Here is a 12,201-nt window from a genome sequence, read left to right on the forward strand (position 1 = left end):
TTAAGGCCGATGTGGGCAGAGACAGCAGCCTCATTCTCTGAGGTTGCTGCTGAAGTGTGAGAGTGCAAAACTGATGGAGAAGTTTCACTTCCAGTGCCAAACGTTCTTTTAATCTACCGTTTGGGGTGTGTTGTTGTTGCCTGGCGGGCTGCTCCCTCTCTCTTTCGCTCTGCACACCACTGGCTGGCTGCATGTCACCCAGATCACAGTCAAGAACCCTCACTGCACAATCATTCCAGTTGCTGAATAATACAAAGCAAACAGTGACCTACTTTCGAAGTAGGGAACAAGCTAAAGCAAAGACCTGGAGTGGAATCCGGCCGGGAGGTGGACTGAGGGAGGAGCGGAAGCCGGGCGGAGCGCTGACGGAGGGATTTAGCTATTGGTTTGTGTTACGATCTCGGAGTAGAGAGGCACGCCTGTGTGGCCTGAGACGTGAGCAGCGAGCATGGTTTGCCATGTGAGCCACTGAGTCCGCTCCAGACAGTCTGGCAGTCCCCGGCCGTGGCTTGTGGCCTCCTGTAAATGTGATTAAACAGGCAGGCACAAGAATACTGCAGCAAGCCCCTATCCTGGAGGCCTCTATGCACAAGGAATGCAGTGCACAGAAACAGGGCCTCACACGTGTCACACCATCAATCAGGGCAATGTACACTTTCTGACCCTGTACCCGCCCTTCTGCATTCTTGCTATTTTTTTCTACCTTTTGTTTGAGATGCGTTAATCTCGCCTGGAGCTGCAGGTACGATGCAAAGTTGCACTTGTTGCGATGGACGTCTTCTAGATGGAAAACTGACACACTGGAAACAAATGGGCTCACATATATACAACCACATGAGGAAGATTTTTTCTCCCCTTCGTCTAAACCTCATGATTATCATGTTGCCTTAATTTACCGCTAGAGTGACATTAAAAACATCTCACTTAGTAATTTAGGGGTTAATTATAGGTTGATCAGGGCTGGTTATGTTTTGTAATGACTGTAATTAATGAGTACCCTAACATCTAATGACTTCATCTGGGGCTCTCTATTAAGCCGAGGACATAAATTTTGCCTTTAAGCAGCAGACAGTTATTCATTGGATAACTTGATTAAAAAAATGAAGTTATTATTTTCCTCTGCTCTGTAGCAGACCACAGTTTAAACATTTACCAGGCAAGAATTAAATATGAAAAACAGAAATTACTCATTGAGGCTGAAACAGAAATGATAAATGCTGCAGATTTGCCCTAAACATAAAACATTTTTGATGTAGGTTAGACTCCACCACATGCAGCACGACAAAGATAAATTTAACTTAAACGGTTCAATAAACAGAAATGAGTTCTCATCTGTTTGTGATGAACTGTGCCAAGAGACACTAGCCTGAGTTGGTAAACATGAACTTCTCTGCAGTTTACTGAGGGCACCACATTTTTTTCCCCCCGAGAACTAAAGTTCATCATTGTCAAACTCAGCTTTTCCTGACATTTGGAGCAAAGAACGTGCAGGAAAGGTTGCCCAACCACAGACGACGGACAAACATGGATGTAGTCCTGATGTAGTGCAAATAAAACTGAAATGAAAAATATGGAAAACATCTATCACTATCCAACTATATCAGTGCTCAAAGCTGCAAAAACTGTTTTTTTTTTGTTTGTTTTTTTTACCACTTACAGCAAACCGTTGCTTCGATCCAGATTCGGTCAAAAGAAAGGATTCTGGGTGGAGCTGAGGTGGGAAAAGAAAACAGCAACCGCCTCAGATCAGACTGACAGCTTTATTATCAGACTGAATTGCTCTTTCATTTGCTCTTCATTATTCACTCTGACATGTTAGCGGTTTTCAGTTTAAGGGTGAATATTGTGCCCTAACCAGTCAGCAGCATCTGATATATTGCCTACAGCAGTTACTTGGTGCGGTTAGCTAAACGTTTGTTATGTTGCTCAAACAAATGTGCAGAATAAAGAATTATTATTTTTGTAAATCAACTCACACAGTTCACTCCTGGTGAACTCTGACCCCTGAATTTGTGCGGTTGACCTACAGCAAACAGTCTTGAGATGAAGCCGTGTCCAAAATGGAGGACGATATTAGCCCATTAGCTAAATTTAATTTAACCATGTTCTGTTGGAGTATTAACGGCTTCACAAAACAACAGTTTGCAGACAAGAGTTGATGGTCAGTCTTCTGCATAAACTATGAACTTATTCCCCCATTAGCTACTGACCTAAACCAGTGGACTAACGAGTTTGCCAAGTGACTATTTGCAAGCTTGTTAGCCCTGCAAGTGTAGGCGCGGTGTGGCCAAACCCTCTGGGGCTTTTTCACAATCGTCACTAGCACCTTACAAAAGTGAAAATCAGGAGCTAATATCTTCTAGAAAATGCTGACCAGAGAAATGCTGGTACTTGTAGTGGCCATTAGTGTTACCACGTCTTTTTGTCCATTGTGACAGGTGATTGGTTTAAACCAAGACAGAACATAAACATTTCCAAAATAAGTCTCAAACTAAACCATCCGTATGGACTGGTTCATACAAAGGGGTGAGAAGTAAACCCCCCCCCCCCCCCCCCCCCCCACCCCCCCGATAGGTATGTGACAGCCAGCGTTTCCTCTCAGCCTGACTCCTGCTCCTCTGATGCTGAGAGCGAGTCACGCAACGCAGCTCAGAGGGCGCGGGAAGCAGAGTTGGACATATATATCTGAGAGGGAAATGTAGGACACGTCGTCAGCACTCTGCATCCAGCAGCTGAATGTATGTACATGACGGGATGGTAAAAATAGATCAGTGTAGACGGGGCTGAAGTTTACGATGCTGGGAAGATGACTGTCACCCAGTGTCACTGCCTGCTGTTAACCACCGGGCTGTTGGGATGGCAACACCTTCAGCTTGTTCTTTGCTAATTAAATAAGATGGTTGTCATGGTGACAAATGGGCGAGATACGATAAGTTCAGCTGCTTTGAAATCGGTTCAGTCATTAATGTTGGCTGAGAATCGTCAGCAGGTTGGACCAAATTTGATTTTTCATCTTTGATATTATGCAATCCAAAAAGACTCTGCAATACGTTTTAAATTCAAAATCTGGGGAAGTCCTCTGAAACTTGAATGTGTTGTAATCTGCAGAAAATGATTTTTCACTTGTTTGTGCAGCACTGAACACTTGGCAAAAGAATATTCTGAAAATCATTTAACCAATGTACTCGACTACCAGGCCTCAGCCCACAGAAATGTCTAACTTTAAACAAAAAGATTATTTTCCTAATGTTGTGAAATTAATTTGTACATTAAATGACTGTTTCAGTTATGATGAAAACTTCCAGGATAATATTGGGCCAAACTCTAAGTGATAAATTCTTCACTACGGTGTTGATCTTGTTCCCCTAGTGGCAGTGGAAAGAAACAGCCTCTTAAATCATCTGCTGGATGTTAAAGGTGATAAATAAAAATGATGTAAGTTTTCATTTTTGATGGATAATGCTGAATGTGTGAGCTCATGCTGGTAAACGACCCCAAGTAAAAGCTAAACAGGCTTTCTCTTAGAAATATGCATCTTAAAATAAAGCATTAAAATACAGAAGCAGTTGGATTTGTTAAAACTTCTCTTTGACTGGGAATAAACAGAGTAACCCACCCATAAAATATGTTTACTCTTATATCTAAAACTATCCCAGCTGCTCACATTGTTTATATTTCGAACTGAATTTGTACATTTGTCCAACACACCTTGACACAAACAGAAAGACTGAACCGATGTAATTATTGAAATGGTCTGAGTTCTCTCTCTCTGTGGATTAGCTGAAATACAGCTCTATCTTTAACTAAATGAGGGATTATCAGGAGGGCTTGACCTCTGACCTCAGTCACAGCTAAAGATGTTAGGTAGCCTCATGCAGCTGTCCACACAATCAGACTCTTTGTACACAACACACCGACAGCATGAGCAGAGCATTAGCAGTGCAGACATTACGCTTCGAATGTCTGGGGATTTTATGAATAGGAACCTTCTGGTTTAAATGAAGGAAAGAACTTAAATCTGCGTTAAATCTGCATGACAGAACACAGCTTGTGCTTTCAGTCAAACGTTTCCAACATTTCTTTATCTTCATGGTGGAGTTTCTGCCTCCATGGCGACTCATCAGAAGCTGAACCCTCTAGATACAGGTGTTTTTATACTGCAATCAACTGAAAGCCATGGACTCCACACAGGTGATCTCCGTTTAGCTTCTAAAAGGTTCTAACAGGTTCCACCTGTGATGAATTAGGTGTGCGTGCTCTCAAAAGGAGGTGAACACAAAACTTGGATTTTATATTATATTCTATTTTGAAGAGATTTTAGTTTTCACTGTCAAAACAAAAACAAACAAAAAAAAAGTATAAAGTAAAGTAAAACATGAAAATTTCTAACAGGGATGAATACTTTTTTATAAAGACTTTTTAATAGTTGTGTTTTGCTAAATTACCCCCGGAATGTTGTTTAAAAGCTGTTCGACAATGGAAAATACTGAGTCTTTGTGTACACACAGCTCAGAAAGTTTATCATATTGTTGTTTGTGTGGTTGGAAAAGTTTCCCGTGGACTTGTTGCTTTTGTGAATCCAAGTCGGAGGATCAAAGTCCGGATACGACAGTAACGTGGACTCAGACGCTGACAGAAGGAAACACTGTGCTTCTAATCAGCATTATTGAGTCATCGTAGCCGAGACTGAAGTGTGTTGATCAGAGCAGCTCTGAGGAGTCCTCTCATCGTTATGATTGGTCATTGTGGCCTCTCAGCCGTGGCGATCTGCAGGCACATTGATCTCACATGTGGCCTCATAGGTGGTTGTGTAAGTCACCTTCAGCTTTATTCTGCATGGTTACACCAGCTTCTGATGTTCAGTCCTTTGAAAATGAAGTATTCTTTTTTTTAAAATAGCAAAGCAGCTGTTATTAATGTTGTTTTTGGACAAAAAAAGACCGGAACAAAACAACTGTCAAAATGATATCACAGAAACAAGTGTTTGATAAGGACAGACGCTATCCATGAAGTTAGAGGAACATGGTCTAATGTTGTTTTCTTCTTCATTTATAATTTTAAAAATGTCCTTTTCTTTTTATTAATTTTATTGTGTTGTCTCTATCCCGAGTGTGTTTAGGGGAAATAAACACAACTTTCTGACGCCTACCAGGATGTAGATTAAAAGAATGTTTGTGCTTTGTTGGACCCAGTTTTAATATTTCCAGCCTTCGCTCTGTGCCTCCCGGCCACACTTTGTCTTCTTCTGAATACATAACTTCAAATTAAGTGTAACCGCTGTAACAAAGAAACTGTGTGAGGGGACTTCCAGTGGACAGCATGACTTATACTTCACTGACAGTGTGGTGAATTGAAGAACGAGGCTGGTGTTTGGTCAAATCCTGTGAAAAGACCGAGACCAACAACGTGTTAATCCTTCTCTCAAAACTCCAGTTTGATTTTTAAAAATGTCAGAGTGATTTTCCGACACAGCTGGACGCTGTAGTTTTTAAGCAAATGTTATTCAAACAAGAGAAGATAGTAAACAGTATTTGGGGCAGCAGGATGTGTGTGTGTGTGTAAACCACACTGTATGTGTTTGTGACTGCGTTTGTGATTATGAACATGTCACAGAGTACAGCAGTGTGGTTCACTGATGTGCTTTTAATAGTTTTTGGAAACAATGGAGCTCTATGGCTCAGAGGAAGAAGATATATCAGGCTTTAGATGCATGTTAGCAGATCGGTTTGGTTTGTTTTATTTTTTAATGGGATTTGTTGACAGTAAGATTAAAGAAGCATCACGCAGAAACAGGAATTTAAATGTAATCTTTACCAACCCTGCGTCAGACTGCAGAGCAGACGACGAGACTGAAATGACTGCACACACACACACACAGCCACAGGTGAACAGGTGCGTTTTCCTCTTGAAAACATGTGCAGTGTCACATGTTACGAAAGGCTCCGCCATCAGAGGATCGGTAGTCTTGGAGACATGATGCAACATATTCAACGCAGCCATTATATCATGTTGTGAAGTAAGCGTTTCACAATGGAAATGTGACGTTCGACGTGATATTTGCAACAGCAGGAAGTCCTGTGTCCAGGATGAGGTGCACAGATAGGCGCATTCAGCTCATTAAAAAACACAAATCCCTGATTGAAATGCATTGGCTGTGTGGAAGCCCATGAATGCTACACTGGCAGGAGCTGAGAGAGAAGAAAAAGCTGCTGCAGTGTGAAAGAGGCCTTGTTGTTTCCTTGGGAACTGAGAGGAGGCTTTCCATCTCTGAACTGAGAGCTGGGAGAGAGTGACACTGACCAATTAAGAGGCGAGAGGGCCAGCGGCGCCGAGCCTCTCACATGGCCTTGGTAAATTATCTTCAAGAGCCTTTTCAGTCACCTCGGTGAAGAATGCAATTAAAAAGCAAGAAGGCAAAAGCTCCGGGTATTAATAAAGCATTTTGCTTCGCTTTTATTTGAAGTGCATCCAACTTTTTCATCACATTTCCTTGAATTTCTCTTAAAATGTTCTGAGTCCTCACTGACAGCAGTGGCATGTGTCGGGATTTTTTTTCTCTTACTGCATTAATGGAGCAGCACTCAAAGTCTTTTACTCTAATTAGAGCTTTTATCGTGTATTTGTGCAAAAGCGACTTTCACGTTGTTGGTTCGATGCATGCTAATACATTTTTAGATGTGTTGAAATCATGAAAACATTTAAGAAAGCAAATAACCCTTTGCACAGCTGAGTTCTCTCATTTAGCCGTGCTGAGCATTAACACCAAACATCAGTATTTTCCAGGTTATTGTGTACTGATGTGGCTTCATATGACCCATTTAAATGAGGTGAATAATTCTCTGTTCTCACCACTGAAAGAAGACATGAGAAACAAAAGCCCTGCTGGACTTAACAGCGTCCTAAATATTAAAAATTTGAACTGAGGATGGCACTGGGAGAACAGCCATAGGCATTAAAAGGAACAAGGTTTATTCCCTTGGGAACATGAATGTGCTCGTTAAATTTCAAGGGAGTCTGCCCATTAGATTTGAATTTTTCTTGTATGAAATATTTTCAGTTGTTGAGCTGAGCAGAAATATCAGGAGATACTAATTGAAAGACTTAAAGACTAATTATTAGACCCCAACACAATGTCCTAATTTATGGGGGTAGTCACTCCATGAGCTGCACAGAAATCAGATCTCTGAGTCCAAAGAGGACAAATGTTTTCATTTTGGTTGTTGTGATCAGATTGTTCATTCCAACAGGAAACATAACTCACTGTCAGAAGAAGCATCAATAAGTGATGTTAATACTTGATGATACAGAGATACCAGTGTGTTCTGGTGCATGGTTTCATGGATTCTTGTAAACTTGCCAAGCAGACATGAGCTCTCGTGTTCTGCCCAGCTGAAGCTCGCAAAATAAATGTCAGCCTCTCTTAATCAGCCTTCGCTATCAGAGCTTCCTTTCTGAATCTGACTTATAATTAACACATTTTATTGTCAGTGGCAATGAGCATAACAACGACTCGGTTAAAAACAAAAAGCTGCAAAATTCACACATTCAAATTCATTTTAAAGCTTCTATCACTGGATTTCCTGTAAATTTCAGTCACTAGCTGCACATATTATTTTTATGGCCGTAAACTTCACTTTCATCTATCAGACCCACTGTGCACCACCTTTGCAGCACTAAACAGTAGTTAGCCATTGAGAGAGGAGCATTTAGTAGCTAACGAGCTATATTTGTGGTGGTGGAGACCAAACCTGAGCTAAAAGGGGAATGAATGTTGGACTTAGATTCATCAGGTCATGTTACTTCGTGTCTGTTAGATGTGTGAAAGGGCAACTGTTGGCTAATGAGGCCACATCAACTTTATATAGTGATTAAAAAAAGTCAGATGATTTTTTGTTTTTGTTCTGCTGCCCATCAGGTGGCTGAAAAAACAAACAATGCAGCTTTAAATCCACTGTTTGTCCAATTTATTAAATCTATTTTTGGCACCAAAGTGTCTGAGCAGCCTCATGTCCTCACTTTTAATTCAGCTGTGACAAACCTTGTTTTCCACAGTGGCTTTCTGATTTTAGCTGCAGAGTAAAATGTGCCCTCGCAGTCTGCCAGACGTATTTGTGAAGCTCTAAAAATGCGTTACGGGACGGACAAACCTGCTGAGCACTCCCTCTGAGGCCCCTCTGATGTGTGTCCAAGAGGATCTCATGTGATGTTTTCAGACCACTTGATGACCCTGAGGCACCGCTTGATCCCGGCCCTCCAACACCCAGAGCGAGCAGCAGCCAGCCACATGTCCAAACCCATCCACGAGAGACGGAGAGATAAAACATGAGATAGAGAGAAGAGGTCAGAGTGAAGGAACTGAATACTCTTCACGAAGCTGACACAAAGCAGAAGCACCTCACACTTGGCATTTCAAGTGTTTTTAGCATCCCATTAGCATGTAAACATCAGCAGCACAGTGTGTGTGCGTGTGTTGAGTGCTCTCAGCATCCATTTGCTGCTTCTGTGAGAGAGGTTTTCAAAGCGCTGAGGTTTGTGGGAGTCCTGCGTGTTTGGGGACTCTGGGATCTGGTCCGGGGCAGTGGTGGAGCAGCTGTTACCCTAGGTTACAGTCTCCACAGAGGGTCACAGGCAGCACAGCTCATCCCTGCGCTCCTCACTGGCAACAAACGCCCACACAGCCTCCCAGAGTAGAGCATCTTTCCTCTCCGCTCGATAAACCACCCACATCCCTCTCTCCCTGTCTCTCTTTCACTGATTTTTTTTCTCCCACTCTGTCTCCATCACGCTCTCATCCCTCTGTCCTCATTCACCTCACCGCTACTTATGGAAATGGCTGCTGCTGCCATCGGATGTCAGGGCCGATGAGGGCCCGAGAGAGTGAGAAAGGAAATTAGATTCAGCGTAGATGCCACTTCTGCTGTGCAGTGTTGTGAGCACTCTGGTATCCGGTGCAGCACTTGTGACTTAGTTGTAAATGTTGTGTGTGACGTGTGTGTGCGCGTGTGTCGGCGGTGGCCAAATGTGTGGACGTGCAGGTTATCATGCTTTACTCTGCACTGCCATCGTGTGGTCAGTAGGAGCACTGCGGCCCTGGAGGAGGTGATTAAAGTGACAATCTGTCCTCTGACATGAATGAAGTGAGTGGGATGATCCAACACACACCTGTCCTCATAATGTATTCTGCAGACAGCTCATTAAAGCTGTTCCATTTGCTGTTTACAGATGCAAATGTCTTTATTCTGAAAAATCACCCAGACCAGGAAGTGATGCGTTTCCACTGCAAGAAACACAAACTATAGTCAACTCTACAAAACACAGCAATGCCTGCTTCCCGTCTGTCCACGCACTGAGGTGGTTCACACAAAACATGGTTCAAAGCGGCGCTGTTTACACCGCAAAGGAATTATGTCAAGAGACACAACGATGACTCATTTTCAGCAAAGCCAGGGGGAAAAATAACCTGTTTATATAGTTAAACAGTCAAAAGAGTGTGATCAAAAAACAGGGCGCTATAAAATACGAAAAGCAGCAAAAACATTAGATCATTTCCTCAGGGGTTCATTTTGACATGCTAAAAAATAATCAAAACAGACCGTTTAAGATCTGCATGCTCACAAATCGCTTTTGTGAAACAGGTCCTAGAAATGCAAATTGCTGTTTGCTCACAGAAACACAGCACAGACGATAAAAGAACATCTAAAAAGAACATCAGTACAGAAATCAGGCCAACATGAAATTCTAAAAACAGCAAATTCGCAGCTTGCAGGCAGAGTTTATGTTCCAGCTGCAGCCGCCAAAGCTCGTTGGACATAAACTTGTTTCTGTGAGGCTGAAAGACTGAAGGGATTGTTGTTTTTACTGTCTTATGTCGAAACATGGATTGCAATAATTACCAAAAAATTAGAGACGGATTTAGTCTCTTAAAATAGCAGGATCGCAAGAGGAAAAATCCATGTGGAAAGGCAGATTCTGTGACATGTACAAAAACAACCGTGTCCACTTTTTATGGCCTCTCACTTCACACTTCACACTGCTGTTGTCTTCTCAGAAGGTAACAGCGGCAGCTTTAAGGCGCTGCAGTCCAACATGCGGAGACTAGATATTATCAGAGGATTAGAGCCCTGGAGCAGTTTTCCTCTGGGAATAAAAACTGCAGGCAGCCCCATGACCTGAGAGAACAGCTAATAAAAGACATCAGGCCCCGGTTTTACATGTCTGTTAATTATTAGATCTTGGTTCAAGAGCAAATTTCTCTCTTGAGAAGAAAGGATAATTCTGAGAGCAATTTTAATGAACACAAATCATGCAGAGCAGATTTTTGGTGCTTGGCTCGCTCTTCATCATCTCTCTAAGCCCCTCCAGCTTCCAGGGTATCAGCACTCAATGCAGGCAGTCGCAACAAGCTCCTGGTTTCTATGGAGAGTCCACCTACACAGCCAGCAGTGGAGGCAACACAAATGTGTTCAGAATGCCAATCCCCCCCCCAATCACCACCACCACCACCACCACCAACCCCCCAGTGTTTTAAATGCTGCTTCTGCTTCCTCCCACTGTTAGTCACCTTCCCCTGGTGTCTATCAGCATGCTGTATGGGCTCTGTTAGTGAGCAGACCAGGAGCAGTCGTCAGTGTGCTCTGAATTTTTACACACAGACTCCACATTGAACAGCGTGTGTGTGTGTGTGTGTGTGTGTGGTTGCATACAGAGGTCAGAGACTCATCGTCAACTCACCAAGCTCGCCCGTCTTACAGCTGTTACATAACTTGCCTCCTTTCCGGAGTCCAGAACCAGCTGCTGAAAAGATGAAATTTGAAAAAAATATTTTGGAATATTTCTTCTTCAAACTTTCATCTAAAAACACTGAGTTGCTGCTGAAAAGCAAAACAAGAAATTAATAATGAACTCTGACCTCAACAAGTCATTTATAGGTCATTTATCCTTACCCTGTGATACAAGTCATCGGAGGCAGGTGTGTTAGACCTTTGTTGTCATGGTAACAATTATAAACGTGATTGGTCATGGTTTGGTTAAATTTAGGCACAGAAGGTTTTTGTAAAAAAAAAAAAAAAACACGAGACCATAGGTTGTCTGTGCAAGCAGCTTATTACGAGCCATAGTTGACGACAAAGCTCTGGTGCACATAACAAATGTTTTATCCGGTTTACATAGAACTGCGCTGTTCTCTGCTAAGATTTTCCTGTATATCCTGAACATATAGTGAACTGACAGTAAAAATGGCTTTGAATTGTAGCGACCAGTGCACATCTGCCCGCAGCTCCTCCAGCTGTTTACCTGAGGATGTAAACAGCTTCCAAACTGTTAATCTGTTTATTTATATATTGTTATTCCCGGGAGACTCTAGTTCTTTCTGTGCGATCATCTGTGTTTCTGTTTAAACTTTTCTCTCTTGTGCTGCGGCAGGTCAAAGTACGGATGAATTTATAAAACAGAAAATAATGACACTGAGGTAAAACACCGTGACACACACCTGAGAGCGGGACGCTAAAGAGTCAGACCGTTTTCTTTCTTCACACCAAATCCTGGACGCAGCCATCAGAGCTGACAGACCCGCTGCTCAGTTTCACAATGACTCTAAAGGTCTGTTGCTTTGTTCGTACTTCAGCACACCTGCTCGCAGCCTCGTTAGTGGTCTCTGAGTCAGCTGAAGTGAGGAAACACCTCCGACACAGCAGCTTTATTTAGCCCCTCTGAGACAAAGGAGACAACCTGGATAATTGTTTCACCGCTGCTGAGTGTGTTTATCCGAACACACATCAGAACAACAGCAGAGACTTTCAGATGCCTCAGAATCTAATGAAGCGAAATAGGACTTTCACTTCTTAAGTTTACAAAGAAAGATTTTGCCTGAACACACGGCTGGATTAACCTCCCAGGGGCCCCAGCTTCAAATTTTATTGTTGGGCCCCTACAGTGTACATGCCAGTTTGATTATTTCCTCAGGCACCCAGAAACCAGACTGCAGCTGAAACATTTACTTTTTCAGCTGTGTATTTCCAGCTTTTCAGCCTCGACTTAAATAATCATTTCATTCTCATACATGTTTTTCTCTGGACATTGACCGTTTGGGAAAGTAATATTACAAACTACGAGGCCACATTTGTATGAAAAAAAGATGAAACAGTTGTAAATATGTTAAATCAATGTGTGATGATGATCTGAATCCTACTATTTACAGTATCT

This window comes from Toxotes jaculatrix, chromosome 18 (genome assembly GCF_017976425.1).
Source record: "Toxotes jaculatrix isolate fToxJac2 chromosome 18, fToxJac2.pri, whole genome shotgun sequence".
NCBI lineage: Eukaryota > Metazoa > Chordata > Actinopteri > Toxotidae > Toxotes > Toxotes jaculatrix.